The following is a 17,519-nucleotide window of genomic DNA, read 5'->3' on the forward strand; positions in this document are numbered from 1 at the left end:
CTCTCTGCGTCCCTCCAGAACCTCCTTTCCCACCCGCATTGCTGCAACCCACCCGGCCTGGCACTGTGGATTGTGCTGATCCCCTGTGTGGTGGCCGTCCCTCCTCCACCCTAGAACAGGGTCCCCCTGCAGAGCCACGGTGGAGTGCTGAGCAGTGCAGTTTCCACCAAGGCAGCAGAAGGGACAGTCGGTCAGGAAACAGTGAACCAGTGTCAGCTCTGGCCCCGCCCTGATGGGCAGAGCAGGGGGCACCTGGGCTGCTCAGAGAAGCCCCATCTGTCCTTCCACGAAGAAGCCTTGTGCAGCAGAGACTGCTTTGCGGGGCAGTTGGCACAGTGGGCACAGGCACCCAAGACCAGACCTCACGGCAGGCAGCCTGACCTCAGACGCCACCAGGCTCCAATACTCCCCTCTCTGCGCTGAGGAGGGGCCCAGACTACAGCAAGACAAGAGCTTCTTCTCAGTTCTTTTTTTGCCTGTCCCCACAGAACCAGGAGCTCCGAGGCCCACCCACCCAGCTGGAATGGGAACTCACCAGGCAATGATTCTCTGGCGGGCACAAGAGGGGGTCTGTTTGCAAAAATCTACCCCAGATATCTTAATGATCCCCTTCTCAGGCAGGCGTCTCTCGCCCTGCTTCACGCAGATACATCAGTGGAATGAAGGGTGACAGCAGTGTCCCCAGGCCGATGGTGCTGTCACGGAGGGCTCTGCCACTGTGGAGCGCTTACTTAACCTTTCTGAGCTTCCATTTGCTCTTCTGCCAAAGAGGCTTCTTAATACTTCCTCCCAGTGGTCATCAGGAGGCCTAGAGATGAGCTGGGTTAAGACTGGCGCATAGCAGGCACTCAGGGAGCGGGGGCGTTTCCTATTGTCCCATAATCCTGACTCGATTTCCATCTACAGCTCCGTGTTAGGCGACTGCTGGGGTCCCACCGGGTTCAGGTCCGTGTCAGATGGGTGCCGCTGCCAGTGAGGGCAGGGCGTGGTTCTCTCCTTCGGTCTTGCTCATAGTATCCCAGTACCTAACACATGCACCCCTGCCTCCTGGTAGGCGGCTGAGTCAGTGTCTGTCCCGGGAATGCTCGCTGGCACGGAGGGAGGAGGCCTCTGTGCACCAGATGGAGTGGCCTGCTCGGAAGAAGTCATTCGGATCTTTCATGTTCATCCACAGAGGGCAGAGGCAGGTAGTGGAGCATGAAGTGTTATTTCATGAAAACATTCCCGAGAGATCAGAGGTTTGGGGGGGGGGCGGGGGGCGGAGGGGTGAAAGGTCTCACCCGAGCTTCCCTGGCATGTTGCAGGGAGAATCCTGGTGTCTGGACCCAGCCTGGCTCCCTCTGGTCTCCATGCTTCTGTTTCTATGAGGGAGGGTGTGAGCAGCCTCTCCTGAGCCTTCCTTGTCCTCCCGAGGGGCCTGGCATCCATCCATCAGATGGAGCTGAAGCAAGGGCTCCCCTGGGGGGTGGCGGCTCCGTAACTGCTCTGTGGGGGCGTAGAGCATTCAGAGTGTTTGGGGACTCACAGTGCCCAGCAGACACCACCAAGGGGTAAACACAGCTCCCAACCCCCACATCCTGGGCTCCCAGGGCTGCCTTGATGACAGTGGTCCAGGGGGGCTGGGAAGAGACACAGACACCATTCAGAGCGGCTGTGTCAGGTCCCAGGGGGCCGGGGGGGGGGCGCTTACAGTCTGGGAGGGAGCCAGCCAGGGCTGGGGAGGCTCTTAGCGGGGTGTGTGCGTGCATTCACACGTGCACATCTGGGTGTGTGCTTGTGAGTGAGTGTATGTGTGTGTGTGTGTGTATGTAGAGGGTTACAACTTTTTTTTTTCTTTTTCTTTTTGTAAATAAAAAAATAATATCCTGGAGGGTCTCTCCCCAAACCCCACCCGGCTCTCCCTCTCTGAGGCCCAGACAAGTATCCCAGCACAGCTGGTCTCTTATAGTGTTTGTGGCTCCCCCAAACCCCAGTCCTCATGCCCCACCCCCCACCATGAATCCTCCTTGACCTAAGAACACAGGTTATGGGTTCAAGTCAACAAGTGTTTTCTGACAACACGGATCCCGTCCTCAAGGGCCCAGACCCACAGTCTGCTCAGCTTTTGTGTGGTGAGACATGGTTTACCAGCCGCCACGTAGCAAGAGGCCTGAGCGGCCTGGCCTGCACCCAGGCACGCAAAGCCAAGGTCCCTCCCCCAGCCAGGATGCTCAGACCCATACCGTCTTGTACCTGGGCTCAAAACCCACTTTCCCTGCCTCGAGGCCAGTCACTTCTTACCCTGTGCATCCTCGGAGGGGAGAAGAAGGATAAAGAGGGCTTAACATGTAAGACCACGACTTAAACACACACACACACACACCCCAGAAAGCTATTTTCTTCTCTTCTCTTGTCTACTTCTTCTTTAATGCTCAGCTCAGATGAGACCTCCTCCAGGAAGCCTTCTTTGATCTGCCTTCATGTTCTTACAGTTCCTCAAGGGCTTCAAACACAGCTCTTGTCAAATTGCGTGGAGGTAATCTCCCTCACTTGCCCGTGAGCAGTTTATGTGTGTGTGCGTGCATATGGGTTGGGAGGGGGAGCTAAGCCTATTCCTCCCTGTTTCTGTAATGCCCAGTGTGCTTTCTGCCCATTTTTGATATCCGACGACTGGTGCAGTGAATCAGTAAATGAATGGTAATAGTAGCAAGTGATTCTTGAGCACCTAATATGTGCTAGGCCTTGTGCTAAATGTTTTATATGGACTCCCTTTATTTAGAGTGTGTGAGAGAGGCAGGTGCAGAGGGAGAGGGACTGGGCTCTCTTGTTGAAATCTATGCACAATTTTATGAAGAGGTGCTAAGAGTGTTTGCTGTCAGTAGTAAAGTATAGTCCTAATGTCCGCAGTTTCTGAGAAGCTGAGGTTCAGCAAGGTTGGACAATGTGAGTTCAGGCACATAATGGCTAAGTAGAACCAGAATTGCTGAGTTAACATCCGAATGGATGAGTGAAAAGATCTGTATTTGAGCCCGGACTCCAACATTTATTCTGGGTGATTTGGGGCAAATCACGGCCCTCTTTGGGTCTCAGTTTTCCCATCTATAAAATGGGCCTAATTCCAGTCCCAACTGCAAGGAGTTCTCTGGGAGGCAGTGTTCTTGTTCTTAGAATGGACAGGAGGACGGCTTCACTGTTTGGGGATCCGTTGGTTCTGGGGAGTATGTGGGGGAGGGAGGAGTTGCTGTGACCCTCAGCCCCAGCCCAAGTTTGCTCTCTGGCCTGTAGTTCCAAGTGCTGCCCGAGGGGTGGCCTGGCGGCCTGGCATGGAGGTAGCAGAAGGAGCCGATGTGTTCTGCGGGGCTGCAGGTGCGTGAGGGGAGCAGAGACCCAAGGGCCAGATGGAGCTGCCACGAGGAAGCGGGGAGGGTCAGGAAGTGGGTGCTGCCACACGCCTGGCAGGGGAGCCAAGTTTGCCTTGGGAGCTGATGTTTAAAGAGAAAGCTCTTCCCTCTCGGGTGTCAGGCCGTGCTGTCTACCACCTGTGGAGCTGTCGACAGCTCCCAGCTCCAGCCCGCTCCCCGGGCAGGAGCATGAGGGTGGCAGAATGGAGGCTGCATCCCATCAAGACTCCCTGGGGCCACCGAGGTGGGGAGGTGTGCCTTGAGGTTGGCGGGGAAGGACTTGACAGTGACTTGTGTCTGCAGGCTGGTGCGGGGCTTTCACGCCTCAGTGACGGGGCAGTCCCCCGGGGGGTGGGGGGCTACTGTTCATGCTCCCGGGGGTGGGGGGCGGTTACCTGCACAGGAGAGGGTGTCTGCTCCCGCTGCTGGAATCATGTAGGCAAGGAAGGGCCTTCTCTGCGCCCCACTCTTCCTGTTGGAACGTGGCCCGCGCCAGAGCTCAGTCCACAGGCAAGCCTTGAAGAAAAAAAAATGTTCCAGCAAAACACCTGTGAGGAGAATCCAGGCCAGGGAGCCTTCTCCCAAACCAGAGGAGGCTGGGGGAGACGTGATTTCCCCATCTGGCCAGCACAGAGGGAGTCTGGCAGCTGGGAACCAGGAGGCCAGATCTCGGGGCCTGGTCTGGTACTGGGACAAACAACCTCGCCTCACCCCACGGGACCTGCATCTCCACTGGTAGAGAGCTCACGGGCCCCCTGCTTCCCCACCAGGCTGGCCATACTGGTCTCCCAGTCTGGCCTCTGCTACTTCCGTAATCTGACCTTAGCCAAACTCTGAGCCTCACTCGCTACGAATGAAAATGGAACAGTAACCAGTGCACAAGATTGGCTGTTGTTACACATGAAAAGGGAGATTAAGCCCAGCATCTCCCTGCAGGATCATGGGGCTCCTTCTTCCCTTTCCTGCTGTTTGGTGGGAGGGAGGGAGATGGAGATGGATGGATAATGGTGTGTGTGTGTGGTTGTGTGTGTGTGTGTGTGTGTGTGTTTCTTCGTCCACGGTGTAGTTGGGGTGGGCAGCTGACATTATCTGCCTGTGGGGCTTAAGGGCGTCCTCTGTGTGCATGCTGAGGTCTGGCGTTGGTGAGCTGGGTCTTGGGGAAGTGGCTGGGTGGCAGGGCTGGGAGGTGCCCGAAGCCCTACAGGCAGGTAAGGTTGTGTTCCATCCCGTTCTGGATCCAGAGCCTTGGGCACCTCCCTTCCTGCTCCAGGCTCCTCCTCTGTACTCCGGCTAGATCCTGGAGGGTTCCCTGGAAGGGGTGTTGGGGTGTGGACTACCTCCTCAGTGTCCGGAGCATCACCCAGAACCTTCTTTGGCAGCATATGTAATTTTCTGCAAGGCTGAGATCAGCATCATTTTACACATGAATAAGGTGCTGGGGAGGTAAAGTCACTTGAAAATGGTTGCCCAGCTCATAAATCGCAAAAGCGGATGTCATTGCTGATACCCCACTTGCCACTGCCACTGTCCTCGGGGATTTCCAGACCGGGGACCCTGACCAGCTTTGGGGATTTCCAGACCAGCCCTGACCGTCCTCAGGGGGCTTCGAGGCTGAGATGGGCACAGAACGCAAGGTTCCACAGATGGTGAGAGAAATCAGCACAGGCTGAGCTACGATGGCCGAGGCTTCTAGGGCAGGGACTGCCAGTGGGCACAGGCCTGGCCTGCTGCCTGGTTTCCTCTCGGCGCCGCCTGTTTCCTCGCAAGCCCCCGGGCCTGCATGTGCTCATTTGCGCGGCTGCTTCAATCACAAGGGCAGGGAAGCTAAATCCGGAGGTGTTGCCAGCACCATGGCAGCAGAAACGATCCACGGAGGTGAGAGTGGTGGAGGTGGGCTAGAGAGGCAGCCCGGCGGGCCCTTGGCGGGGCGCAGTGAGGGGCTCAGAAGGACCTTCTCTGCCACCCATAGGTAGAGGGCATCCTATAAAGAGCCCTGGGCCAGAGTCAGAGGAGCCTGGCTTCAGGCTCAGCTCAGACCCCAAGTGGCGTTGGGCACTCACCAAATCTTGCTGGGCCTTAGTTTTCCAATCTGCAAATTGGCAACAATCTGCTCTTTGTTTACCTGGCAAGCTGATATTTGCAACAAGTTGGATCGCTGGCTGGGAAGCACTTTGCAAGCCGTGCTGGGCTGTGTCGTTACCACCTTGCCAAGATGGGGAGCTTCTCTCCCCTCCTTCTCCTCCAGTGCTGGCTCCTGGCCTTTTCTCTCCCTGCACAGTGGCGGTAGCCATCCATTAAGAGAAACAGGTCACCCAAGTGGATTTGCAAGGGACCTGGCAGGGGTCTTGGTTCCTCTTTCCTGTAGGATCCAAGACAATGCCTTTCCTTTCTGTAGCCTCCTGAGTCAGCCTCCTCCCCCAAACAAAGGCGAGGAAGGCTACTTTTGCGCCAGATATTGTGCTGCATGCCCCTGGGTCCTGCCCCTCACGCATATTCTAGTCCGAGGAGCTCAGACAATATGGGACACTAAGGAGTGAGAGATGTTAGTCCCTGTCCTCACCTCCCTCACCGTCCTCTGGAACGTCAATGTGTGAAACACAAAACACCACCTTTGGAGGCAGCCAACCTGACCTTGGGCGATCACTCCGTCTCCGGGGATGACTGAGGGAAAGGAAGGAGAGACCGTGCGCACACCTCGGTGTCAGATGGTGACAAGGGGCACAGTGGGGGCTGGGCTGGAAAGATCTCAGCTCCATTTTACAGATGCGGGAAGGAAATTCTGACCTTGCGCTGCGGGGTGGGCCCATCTGCTAATGCGGCGGGTTTGAACCTGACCGGAGGCCAGACCCTCCACTGCCTGTCAAGTGCCTGCTAGCTCTGTGTTGCCCGGAGCTTCTTGCTCCCTGGCCAACCAGGGTGACTCCATTGGAGACGTGGGGACCAGCGTGGAGGTCCGGGGCGGGAGAGGTGTGGGTGGTCAGGCCTCTGCAAGATTGCAGTGTTGGGGGCCCTGAAGGAGGACCTTCCAGACTGCCCAGATGGTCAGTGTTGGTAGCAGGGAAGCCACTTCAGGGCAGCTCCAGCCCCGCCTCCCTCACCCTCCTGGCTGTGGTGCCAGTCCTGCCTGCTTCTTGGCTGGCTGAATCCCCAAGGCCCATTACCGCCAGCTCTCTGCATTTTCTTTTTCCAGCTCCCAGCACGGCACTTTGAAGTTTTTTTTCGTGAATGGTAGATGGGAAAAAAAAAAAAGGCTTTGATTTAATAAGCTTCCTCCTCCCCCACACGCATCATAATGTGAGATTCCCCCATCCAGGGTCGTGGCAGATGTGAGTGATTTAGAGGGTTTTGCAGAAGTGGGAGGGACTGAAAATGAGTTTATCGATCAGCCCTCAGAGCAGCTGCCTCGCCAGACCCCTGCATGGGGACGCTGCCAACGACTCAGCCTGCTCTGTTCTCCTGGTGCAGTGCAGCCTACAGGGGTGCAGGCCAGCTCCCTGCAGAGCAAGAGAACACGCTGTTCGCCACCTCCGCCCAGGGCTGGCAGTGAGGAGAAGGGCTGGTCTTGTAGCAGGAGGAAGTGTGGTTAGACTCTTGCTAGAACTACCTTATTACATGGCTTAAATGTACCAGGGGTCAGGGATGGAAGAAGGACCTGAGGGTCCTGTAGGTCCTATGGAAGGTGCCCGATCTGTGTGCGCTGGGAGCAAGCTCCTGTACCTGCCTGGAGGGATGGTGTGAAGAGGAGCGGGGAGACTCAGTGGACCTCTGACCCTCCCTCTGACTTTATCTACATTTAAAGTGATAATTGATAGCATCAGATCAGTACCTACCATGCCTGTAACTGTTCTCTATTCATTGGATTTGTTCCTTATTCCTTCCTCCTGCCCTTCTTTTTCTGCCTCCTCTGGTTTTAACTGAGCATCGTATGTGAATCCATTTTCCTTCTGCAATTATTACGGGGCACCTACTGTGTGTCGGGCACTGGGGCCGCTCCTAGGACTACAGCACTGAACCGCACCTGTGTCGTGCTTTCAGGGAACTGGCAGTTTCGTGCATGAGACGAAAGCAAAGAGTTCAATCTGTCGTCCCACGTGGGGAGGAGGAGAGCATCAGCCTCCAGCCGTGACCCAGCAGATCCAACATCCTTCCTCCTGCTACCTGCCATCCTGGGGATGGGAATCTAGGCTCTCCCTTGCAACACACACACACACACACACACACCCCTGCCACTGGGCATCAGGCCCCCACTGCCAATCCCCTGCTCATTTCTGTGGCTGGGGCAGAATAGAGGGGGCAACCAGAGTGGATGCACGGAGGAGGGTGCTCAGGGGAGTGAGGACCAGGGCTGCTGTACGCTGCTGTCTGGAAGGACTGGAGCCTGGGCTGGGCCTGGCCCTGACTTGGTCTTGTAGGGCTGGGCGAATGTGCATGCGTGCCGTGAGACATGAGGCAAACAAAACAGCAGGAGACACCTGGGAGCCACCGCTGGGAAGTGCTGGCTTTCTGACTGCTGTTATTGTTAGTGGGTTTGGGCTCCAAACTCCACTGACCTGGGCGTCGGGGGGAAGAAGGGCCAGGACCTGGGAGAACATGCAACTTCTTCCAGGCCTGAAGAGCTAAGTACCACCTTGGGTTGTGAGGCAGCAGGAGGGACTGAAGTTAGACCCAGGAAGGACTTTCTGACAGATGAGGAGATGCTCTGGAGTGGAGGCCTGATGGTGGGAGTGGACTCTTCGGGAAGATGTCCAAGGTGGAGAATTCCCTCTGTCCTCATATATCCTACCATCTGTCACATCTTTTCTAGAAGAGAGGGTATGATTTTAGGAAGGCCCAAAGGCCTAGGTAACAAACCCAGAGAAAGAACCCATGCCCCCTCTCCCTCCCAGGGGGAGAATCCCTGTCTCCTAGGCCAGGGAAGGTCTGGAAGGGGCACTGCCTGTCCCTCCAGGCTGGGCGCCTGCGCAGAAGGCCTGCCTCCTGGGTCCCAGCTGGGCCACTGCAGTCTGTGTGGGGTCTCCCTGCTGCGGTGTGACATTATGGTCCCTGGCCCACATAGGCTTTCAGGCTGAAGCTAAGTATCCCGTCCTATCTGACAGGCCAGGAGATACTCAGAAGGGAGGAAGGAGAAAGGGCAGGGGCTCCCCCTGAGTCAGCCTGCCCTTGTCTCCAGCCTCACACCGGCCACTGCCTCCAAGAAAGCTTTGCTGGGCTCCGCCAGGGAGCATGCCTTCTCCGGGGCCCTGCGTGGGGTTCAGGGCTGGGCTGAGCGAGCTCCCACACCCCCACCCCAGACAGCTCAGGAACACAGACTCAATCTGGACCAAGGCTGGGTTAGGTGGGAGAGCTGGCTGGAAATTAGAAACTAAAGCCGTGTGACCAGTCCTTCAAAAGGAAACAAGTCACTTTTTTTTTTTTTTCCAATCCGCACCCCTGCAAATTGTTTTGTATCTCTTTCGGAGCTGACTGCATTTTCCAGTGGAATCAGGGATGTCGTCGGGGCGGAGAGCTGATAAGGTTGGGCACCAGTTGCTATTATGTACCCAGGGCCCCGGCAAGCTGGCACACCAGCCCCGTGGTCACAGTGAGCCTGCCAAGCACATCTTCTCTAGCCTTGTGCTGGGGACAGAACTGAGGCTGCAGGGGTGGTGACTCGCTCAAGGCCATGAGCAGTCACCTGGTGGACCTGCAGCGAGAAGTCCGATCTGACTCCCCAGCATGCCTCAGGGAAGGGACTGTCTTCTGGGGACTTGTGGGTGCCTCACAGCCACAGCCCCCGGGGCCCCTCCTCCCCAAACTGGGAAAGGAGTTTGGGCCGCAGGGCTCTCCCCCACCTTTCTGTTCGCGCCAAGCTCAGCTCTCCCTATAGGATGATCATTCCAGAAGAGGGGGGCACGACCAGCAGAGCTTGGGAGACATCTGGTTTAGTCTCACATCATCTTGATGCGGACACGGATGCCCCAAAAGGGAGGAGTCTCCTCCAGACCTGCTCACTCCCAGTGGGGCCTGGACCAGAACTTGGGTCTCCTGACCCACTCCACCCTGGAGGAGGTGCTCCAGGGGGGGAACTCTCCTGTTTTGGGGGGACCTGGTGTTGCTCCCATGCCCGCAGGCACCCCTCAATGGGCAGCAGGGGCCCCTCTGTGCTCGTGGGCCCAGCGAGGTGCTCACATTCCCAGGACCTCCCACACCAGCCCTGCTGATGGGCCGGGGGGACCGGCAGATCCTCGGCCTCCTCTTGGAAGTGACCACTGTCTGCAGAGGCCACAGGGCACTGTGGGAATGACCCAGTCAGCTCCCTCTCCCCAGAAGCAGGCCTTTCTGCCTCACTGGAAAAGGAATTTGGCCCTTTTCCTACCGTGGTCGTCACCGTGAGGCCTCACTGCACCAGCCACTCACAGGTCATTAAACCCGCACACAGACAGGACGGGTTTTTCCGTCCCACCCCCCGGATGAGTCACCCGCGGCAGGTGGGGCCATTGGTCCTTGGTCTCTGCCACCTTGGCCTTACCTGAGAGTTGGAGAAAATCAAGTCTCAGGGCAGGAAATGGCTTGGAGTGCTAAAGTCTGGGCCCGTTTCCTGATCAGGTCAGGCACCCTCATCAAGGACCCCCCGTCACTGGGATGTGCGGCTCCACCTGGCCTTGTCAGAGAGCTGCTTCCCAGTGTGTGGGGGGGGGCGGGGTGGAGGAGGAAGGGACATCCTGATTCACTGGGGACAGTGGAAAGAACTGGGGATGGCAGCAGATGTAGTTGGAAGATGTCGCTCCCCCAAATCTGCAGACCGGCTCCCTACACACCGCCTCCACCCGGGAGCCTCCTTCGGAGCTCTGAGCACATCCAAAGGCCTCCTTGTAAGGATGAAAGAATGAGCCCAGAGAGCAGAGCACCTGTGGGGGAGAGGGGACGGCCATGCTGGGTTCCCTGTGGCCTGTGAGTCTGGGGGTCCCACCGGCAACCTTGGCCTTGTTTCAGCCGCTCTCTGCTCAGACTGGCTGCTCCCTTTGGGCAGGCGCTGTGTCCCCCTGTTGGACAGAACCTTCCTTGAGGGCAGGAGCTCCGTTTCTTCTGCTCACTGCCAGATCCAAGGAAGAGGCTCTCTCTCCCAGCAGGGAGGGGAGGGGGTTGGTCCCAGAATCACATACGTGTCCTCTACGGTCTTCCCACTAGGCTGTGGAGTTCATCTGTCCCCAGCAAGAGACCAGGAGCAATTTCCAAGGCCCACTTACACTAATCACTTAACCAATTTACCCAGGTCTTTCCAGAAGCCCCGAGTGTCTTCTCCTCTCGGCAGACCTTAGGCCGGCCCTGGAGGTGTCAGACTGATTGCCCTCCTGGGGATGGGAGACACTGACAGGGGTAGTAGCCAATGCTGCAGGGTCTGAGGGGGGCAAGACTCCAATAAGCAGGACGATCAGGACCTCCTGCCACCCCCCCAACCTCCCCTTCCGGCCCCTGATCCAGACTCCCCTGGGCAACATTACTAGTAAATCTTTGGCCCCTGGAGTGCGCCCAGCACCGCTGATTGTATCTCGTTTCCTGTTCTCCTTGGGGAGGAAGAATTTCTCTGCAGGAAGTAGTTTAATAGTCTGAAAGCCTTACTTCTCTGGTCTGGAAATCCAGGTTTCCCGTTGCAAGTGGCCCAGATCCTTAATGAAAAGGGAGGCAGGAGGGAGGGGGCCAGAGCTCTGTAGCATTGCTTCTTCTCAGACACGGAGGGCAGAGGGCAAGGGAAGGAGAGACGGAGAATTCAGTTCCTGACCCTCCAAACTGCTGGGGTACAGAAACATGCTCCCTGCATCCGGCTCTCTTCTCCCCACTCCAGCCCTCGGCCTGGGCTCTGGCCACATGCCTGGGGAACAGGGCCAGCGGGGCCTGACGACCCAGCCCTGGCCTCGGCAGTCGACAGGACACTTCGTCACCCGTGTCATCCAACAGAGCCGTGTCTACCCTTTTCCAAACTGACCATGTGGCTCTCTCTCTCTCTCCCTTCTGAGTCCCCGTGGATTTGTTAAGAGTCTGGTCTATTCTCTGCTGTCCCTGGCAGGGAGTCCTTCGTGATGACTACACTTGGCTCTTCCCGCTCTGGCTTCACTCCTGAGCCGCTAGGGTCCAACCTGGAGCTCAGAGGTCCCTAAGGTGTTTACACTGGAGGAATTGGTTATGCGGTTGACGAAGTGTCTCAGAAGCCTGTGGGGATAGTGAGGGAAACCAGGGATTAGCAACAAGGGGAAGTTAGCCCTGGGCTGCAGGACAAAGGGAAGAGCTGGAACCGAGTTGGGCCTGCTGGCTGGGAGGTAAGGCCAGGGAGGAGATGTAACAGCTGCCCGAGGCGCAGAGAGAGGTGGAAATATCCTGGTTTTCTCTCCTCCTTCCATGCTCCAGTGCCTCCTGTGGCCCTGCTGATACAGCAGCTCTGGAGAGGCAGCCTGTGAGGCTCAGCCCGGCTGATCCAGAGCAGGGCAGGGCGAGGAGAGTAGGCCGAGGAGAGCCGGCTTCAGGACCAGTATGCTCCAGCCTTGTTCAAGCAGTGGCAGAGCAGCTGCTCTGAGCACCTTTTTCTGTGTGACTGTTCTCTGTCCACCAGACAGAGTTCTGTAGGGCCTCTCTGTCTTGCCCTTCTCTTTTCTCTGTCAACTGTTTCTTTCTTGCCTAAGTCTCAGGGTCTGCTTATCACCTGATGACATTCAGAGCTTTTCCTGTTCATAGGAGGCTTTTTGTTCATATTCTCAGGGTCAGCCTGAAAGTCGGTCACCAGCGGTGTCCAGGAAAGAGCCCCTCTTTGAGGCTGTGGTCAGGAGAGGCCAGCCCTCCGCACTTAGCCAGGGACTTTGACTGGACGTGATCCTAACTGTGAAAGGGCCCTATGTATGGGGCACAGGAACCTCTGGGGCCTGGGCATGGTCATGGGTCCCATGAGGACTTAGCTTGAGTTGGAGACAAGACTTCTCCGGACCATAGGCTGAAAGACTCCGGGGAAACTGGTTCTGGCCAGGGGCACCTCTGTTGTTCCCACAGTGTGCCGGGCAGTGCTGGGCCTGGGCTGTCATGGGGGTGCTGGCTGGCGCCGGCTCATGCTTCTCATCAGAGGCCCTCGTCAGAGCAGCCTATGTCGCAGGACCTGTGTAGGGCTCCAGTGGTTTCCCAGGTCAACAGTGGGCTCCCCACAGCTCCCAGTGTGGCAGGGAGAGACCCAGGGAACTTTTCTTCTCACCCAGGGCACTGTGATGGCTTCCAGGGTGACAGCTGAGCCTTCCTCCTCTGGCCTTCTCTAACTGAGCTGCGACGCGTTCCTCTTCACTTCTGGTTCCCGAGAGGTGCTCACGGGCTAGGTCCTCAATCAATCGCAAATGATTGAATAAATCATGTTTACTTATCACGGAATTTTATTTCTCATTGAATAGATCTTAAGCGGTTGTGCAAGTGGGTGTAAGGACTCCCCTGCCCCTTGCGACACGTACGTGTTTGTTTTTTCGGCAGAAAGAGAGTTGCACTGTTCTCGGCACTGGGGTTGCAGGGGTGAACCAACAAAATAGAGACCCTGTCCTAAAGGGACCTGGTAGTCTTCTGGAGAGCAACAGATGATCAGTGCAAACCTATATATGGAGAATGAGAGAGAGAGACAGGAAGTGATCAGCTCTCTCAAGACAGTTACACACGGCGAGAGGTACAGAGTGGTGGGGAGGTCTTCGCAGGCCGGTCGGGGAAGCTTCTCTGAGCAGGCGACATCTGAGCTGGGATCTGAATGAGGTGAGAGGAGCAGGAAGGGCGAAGGCCCCCAGGGGGACACAAACGTGGGTCCTGCAGTGTGGTGTGGACCTCGTGGTTGAGGGGGTTGGGGCTCAGACTAAGGGGAGGAGCCCCTTGTGGAGACAGGGGTCCGGGAGACTCAGGAAATGGAATCTCTCTCTACTTGGTGGCCAGGAGCAAAACCTGAGCACCATCTTGATTCCTAACGTCAGCCGGACAGCCAGACTGGGCAGCAGATCCTGTTGGGTCCGTTCCCAAGTGCATCTCAAAGCCGTCCACTGCGCCCCAGCCGCCGTGCCAACTAGAGCGCACCACCTCCTGTCTCGCCTGGATGGCTAAAGTAGCCTACGTGTGATTGGTTGTCTTCTTTCCCGGCTGCAACACGTTCTCCACAGGGCGGTCTGACTCAGCTTTTATAAACAGAAATTGGAGGATATTACCCCATGGCTTGCAGGGGCTTCCCTGCACTTAGAATGTAGCCCTGACCCTTGACTGTGGCCCTCCCCGCCCTAGGTGGCTGTCCCTGACCACAGCTGGGACTGACCCACCCGACCCTTGTCCTCACCGGCCTCCCCAGCAGCTCTCTCCTCCTTGCTGTCCAGCCTCAGCGCCTTCACCTGCTGGATCTTCTGTGTGGAAGGTTCTGACCACCCCCCCCCCCACACCCCACCCCGCCACAATCTTTGCCTGGGTGGTTCTTGGTGATCATTTAGCGATCAGTTCAGCATATCCTGCCCGGAGAGGTCTCTCCGCTGCCCGCTACTCACTCTCGGGGGGCCCTATTGATTTCACTCTCTGAAATGATCCTTTATTTGTGGATACCTCTAGTTCTTGTTCTCCTGCCCCTGGAAAGTTACTTTCATGAGAGCCTGTTCTCTTCAGCATTTTTGAACCCTACCTTTACCACTTGGTACCTGGAACCTAAAGGTGTTCAAGGAATATCCGTTTAATGAGTCAAAGGGAGGTACCGTATTTGCTTCGTTTCCCCAACAATCCCCCCCGCCCCCGCCACTAAACAGGCAGCTCTTCAGCAGAGCAGTCCAGGGTCTGTGAAGAGCTCAGACCTGAGGGAGGAGGGAGGCTTCCAGGCAGGTCTGATGGCATCTTCAGACCTGGTCAGTCCAGGGAGCTCGACCTGGCTTCCCGCTGCTCTGAGGCCACACCCTCCAAACCTCTCCGCCCCATCCCATTGGACTGCCTGAGCCGGGTCCAGCCTGGGCTTTGGACTTGGACAGATCTGAACCTTAGCAATTCTGTCTCTACCTCTTTGTGGCTAAGGGACCTTGGGCAGGTCTCATAATCTGAGTCTCAGTTACTATAATTAGAAAATGAAAATAATAATTATAATAATACCTAACTCACGGGGCTACCTTTACTACCTTTAGTCAGTGCCAGGCCCATGGAAAGTATTAGTAAATATTAGCTCTGGTTAGCATTATTGTTGTCATTATTACTGATCAGTTAGCTGTTATTTTTTCTTTCTGTTTAAAGATTTGTTTATTTGAGAGAGGGAGCAGACACATGAGTGCGGGGGAGGGGGAGAGGGAGAGACAGAATCTCAAGCAGATTCCCTGCTGAGCACAGAGCCTGCCCCGGGTCTCGATCTCACAACCCTGAAATCATGACCTGAGTCAAAACCAAGAGTCAGACACTCAACTGACTGAGCCCCCCAGGCACCCGTTAGCTGTTATTTTTCAAGGCCCTTCCTGCCATGTTAGCCTTCAGAACCTCCCTGTTCTGTGTGGCAGCCCTGCCAGAGAGCAGGGGTGAGGCAAAGCTGTCCCCTCCCCTGCCCTGTTGAGTGTGGGCTTGGTAGGCCCCCACCGTGCCCACCCCTGAACCACACCCAACTCGGGCAGCATCTGTGACGGGAGAAACATCCCCCCTCAGCCGGGCCAGGAACCGCCTTCCACCTCTTTCCTGAAGCTCTCCCTCTCCTGCCCTCCTGCCGTCCAGGTACTCGGTCTGCATGTTATCACCACGTCAGGACCTTGAGGGCAATAAGCTCACGCTCTGGAGTGAGTACTGTCTTGACTTTCAGAAATAACACACGGGGTGGGGGGGCACTTCTCAACCCGAAGGAACGTCTCACCCGTGGTGGGTTCCAAGCACTGTGAGGGAGACACGGGAGACGATGGGGCTGGTTCGGTGAGGAGTGGCCCGCCCTGCTTGCCCGTGGACAAGGCCCCCTGGTGTTTCAGCGTCCCCATTCTGTTGCTTCCCCACCTGTGTCTGCCAGAGACTGCGCCCTCCTGAGGACAGCCATCTCTCTGGCTCGTTCCCAGCACAGTCCTGGGGGTGGTGAGGCCTCAGACCCCAGCTTGGGAGGGAGAGCCCAAGCATTGGAGACGCATTCAACATGCCCCCCCTTCTGCTCCCCCCTCCCCCCCCGCTGGACTTGCAGCCTCTGCTTCTCTTTCCCACATGTGGGGAGAGGTGAGTTTCTCCCTGGCCCTGGGGCGCAGCCCTTCCTGTGAGAGCCTGCCCCACCTCAGCCGAGGTCCTGGGTCCAGTCCTTTCCCACCATGGAGAAAATAGCAAGAAAAACAGATGAGAACTGATACCCTAAGCTGCAGGTCTGCTGGGACCCGGCCCTGGAGGAGCCCCAGGAAAGCTTTAACCTTGGGGCTCTAGGCTGTCAGGAAGGGCGACAGGAAGAGGGCAGTGGGGGCCTCCCCAGTGAGACGCTGCCTCCTCCCTCCCTCGCACCTGGGTCAGTGTCAAGACCACGTCTTCTCTCAGTGGGTCATTGGACGCTCAGATGTGGGTCCTGGGCAGCCTCCCCCCACCCCCAGTCCTCAGGCTGCACGGCAGCACGAGGTCACCTTGTCCATCTCTGGGCACACCCTCTTTGAACAGGGTCTGGATGTTCCCATTTTAAAGCTCTTAGGAAAGGGACATTCCCAATCTGCCAACCATCCCAGATCTAAGTGACGCACGATGAGCCTGGTGCTCGGCAGGAGCTGGTCTTGGAGTCAGGAGACCTGGGTCATTTGGGGCCATTTCCGGGCCTGGGGTTCCTAATCTGTGAGGTGGTAATCCCGTTAGGTGCTGCATCACGGGGTGGTTACGGGGATGACCTGAGGCACGAACATAAAGGGCTTTGTGCACAATAAACGTGATGTAGATCATACACGCGATGGGCCAGGATGGGGGGCAGGGCAGGGGCCTGGCCTCCACCTTCCTCCTGCAGCTGCAGCCTGATTAGCTGCTGAGGCTCACCTGGAGAACCGCCCCCGCCTCCCATGACTGCCGTGGCAGGGTCCCTCAGCCCTCAGCAGACTGATCGCCGCTCCTACAGTCTTGGCCCATAGATTCACCCAGAGCTGCTTTCACTCAAGGATGTGTGGAGGGCACTTTGAGACCATCACTACCGAGCCCTGAGCCAGATATTTGCAGAGCTGTTAGGCCATGTTGGCCGAGCATCTAGAGATGCTGGAGGTTTTCCAAGTGTGAGTGTTACTGGGGGTTTGGAGGGGTAGGGGCTCTGGCACAGGAATATCCGTGGGCTGTTCACAGACTTTGTCGCTTATGTTTTCTCATCTGGTCCTTAGTCTCTGAAGCGGGGTCCGCTGTCTCGTTGGGAGTTGATCGAGTAGATTACAGGTTGATTTCCAGCGTGTACACCAGGCCAGCCTTCCTGCCGGGGATCCGAAAGGCGGGAATGGGATTCCGTTCCAAGATAGCAAGGATTACGTGTAAGAAAACGGAAAGACACACACGCGAACTGGGTGCTTTTTAAGTACCTTGGTGCTTTTGGGGGCACAAGGACCCCATGATCACAAGGCAGAGGAAGGGCCCCAGTGAGGTCTTGGGCTTCTCTAGGTTCCTCCTTTCCCCACTGGAATGATGAGATTGGTAAAGAGGTTCCGTGATCCCTTGTAGTTCTTGCTTCCTTGATGGCGATCTGGTTCCTCCTACCACCCCTGCCAAGGCATGCCCCTCCCCATCCCTGTAAAGCCTTCTGGAGCAGTGGGGGCTTTGGAGGGTGGACAGATGTCCAGGGTGAAAGGGGCCATAACATCATCGCTGTGAGAAAGAAAGCCTCTGATCCTGCAGCCCAGGACAGAAGAGACCAGCGTCGGGGGGGGGGGGGAGGCTTTGCCTTCACCCCCATGGGTCTCAGTAGTGGCTTACAGGCTCAGGGGGCGCTCCCTCCAGGAGCCGCACTGGAAAATAACAACTGGGCAAGCGACCGCGCTGAGCCGACTCCTCGGCACAGAGCCGGGCAGGCCCCATCCCCTGGCATTTGCTCCAGGGCAGCGTCTGGGCAGAAGACCATGCTGGCCGCCGGCTGCACTGGCTTAAAGGGAAGTGCAGAGCTCCCAGGACATTGTGTCGTCCGCCTCTTCACCCAAAATGGGAGTGCAGAGAGGCTGGGATCTGTTCTCC

The 17,519-nt window shown here is 57.0% G+C and overlaps 1 protein-coding gene across 2 annotated transcripts in view; it reads left to right on the plus strand.

The window, feature by feature from the left end:
• The window catches only part of ADORA1 (adenosine A1 receptor), a 31,139-nt gene that overhangs the window by 10,889 nt on the left and 2,731 nt on the right, over positions 1-17,519 (plus strand). The gene's annotated exons all lie outside the window — the stretch shown is intronic.

The sequence above is a fragment of the Mustela nivalis genome (genome assembly GCF_964662115.1).
Source record: "Mustela nivalis genome assembly, chromosome: 16".
Lineage (NCBI taxonomy): Eukaryota > Metazoa > Chordata > Mammalia > Carnivora > Mustelidae > Mustela > Mustela nivalis.